Genomic DNA, 2500 nt, shown 5'->3' on the forward strand with positions numbered 1-2500 from the left:
CTTATGTTTGATTCTGCCATAATGTCGGATGAACCGAAATGCCCTTCCGTGGGTCATGCGGGTCACAGCCAGGCCGGCGGAGGCCGCCGCACCTCATCCCAGCGCCGGAAATGGTATTATACTTTAATCAAAAATTGCGAATAGTAGATATTTATTGATTTGTCTAATATTTTGCATGTCGTCATTTAAGCATAGTAGGCCTGTTTAGCAACTTGCTGAATGATTCTGAAAAAGTCGGATTTATTGAAACACCCTAACGCACACACGCACGCACGCACACACGCGCACACACGCACACGCACACGCACACGCACACGCACACGCACACGCACACGCACACGCACACGCAAACGCACACGCACACGCACACGCACACACACACGCACACGCACACCCACACATATATATCGTCGATTTTTCCTATTAGTTTGTGTCAAGGGTAACGATACTTTTCTATTCTGACTGCATATGCACGGAACATGCTTGAATAAGCCTTGTGGGTTCTCCTGCATTAATTATGATAATGAGTCTTATCTCGCCGATAATAAACACATTCTTGTTCTTACTTATCTTATTTCTATTTGTCTTATCTGTGCTTGTAAGTATTGTGTTTGGAATTTGTGAGGTAAAGAAAGAAAAGATAAAAAATATAATACTCAGACACACACAATGTCATATGTATATATGTGTATATATATATATATATATATATATATGTGTGTGTGTGTGTGTGTGTGTGTGTGTGTGTGTGTGTGTGTGTGTGTGTGTGTGTGTGTATGTATATATATATATATATATATATATATATATTCATAAATATATATTACACACACACACACACACACACACACACACACACACACACACACACACACACACACACACACATACACACACACACACACACACACACACACACACACACATATTCTATATATGACGTGAATATATATTAATATATATATATATATGTATATATATATGTGTGTGTGTGTATACATGCATACACACACACTTATATATGTCTATATATATATATATATATATATATATATATATATATGCATACACATATGTGTATGTATACATATATGAATATATACATATATGTTTACATACAAATACATGCATGTATTCATATGTATGTATACACATAAACATACACATATATGTGTACAAATATATATGCATGTCTGTGTATACATATATGTATGTGTAAATGTGTATATATATCTGTATATATAAACATCCTCTCTCTCTCTCTCTCTCTCTCTCTCTCTCTCTCTCTCTCTCTCTCTCTCTCTCTCTCTCTCTCTCTCTCTCTCTCTCTCTCTCTCGCTCTCTCTCTCTCTCTCTCTCTCTCTCTCTCTCTCTCTCTCTATATATATATATATATATATATATATATATATATATATATATACAATATGTATATATAAACCAGACACACACACACACACACACACACAGACACACACACACACACACACACACACACACACACACACACACACACACACACACACACACACACACACACACACACACACACATATATCAACATATGTGAGTATATATAGATACATATATAAATGCATATATATTTAAATACATATATATGTCATATATATATACATATATATACACATACATATATATGTGTATATATTTATATATGTTTATATACATATATATGTACTTTATATAATATATACACACATATATATATATATATATATATATATATATATATATATATATTAATATTAATATATATATATATTAATATAAATATATCTATATATATATTAATATAAATATATCTATATATATATTAATATAAATATATATATATATATATATTTACATAAATACATACACACATATACATATATATGCATATACATACATACATATATACATATACACTTAAATACTGAGATTAAAATAATATAAAATATTTTTTGTACATATAAACTTTACCAATTGGATATTCTTAAAGAATTGAAGAGAGGGAAATGTCAATCAAAAGAATAACATGGAGAAAATGAAAGATAAATGAGCAAGTGAAGAGAGAGTGTCTGAGGTGACAAGATTACTATTAACAGTTGTCCCATTGCATGCTCTGTCTGAAGAAAATATAATTGACTGAAATAGTATAAGAGAAAGGAAATAAATAATGATGATAATAAGGATAAAGATAATAATAATGATAATAACAACAATAATCAATAATAATCAATAAATTAAAAAGACAAGAACTTTATTTCTCAGTGAAGTGACTGGACACCATGTCACTCTATAAAGGTAAAAGTAATGTCCTTTCTAACTGACACACATGTCCTTGCTATGATCACCCAAAGCTTGTGATGAATACAGTCTCCATTATTCAGTACCACAGTACATTCTTTTTAATACTGATGTGCTTAATAGGCAGTAAAGAAACCTTTGAGAATTAACATATCAAGTAACGAGCAAATAGACAAGTAAAAAAAAAAAA

This window comes from Penaeus chinensis, chromosome 8, assembly GCF_019202785.1.
Source record: "Penaeus chinensis breed Huanghai No. 1 chromosome 8, ASM1920278v2, whole genome shotgun sequence".
NCBI classification, from domain to species: domain Eukaryota; kingdom Metazoa; phylum Arthropoda; class Malacostraca; order Decapoda; family Penaeidae; genus Penaeus; species Penaeus chinensis.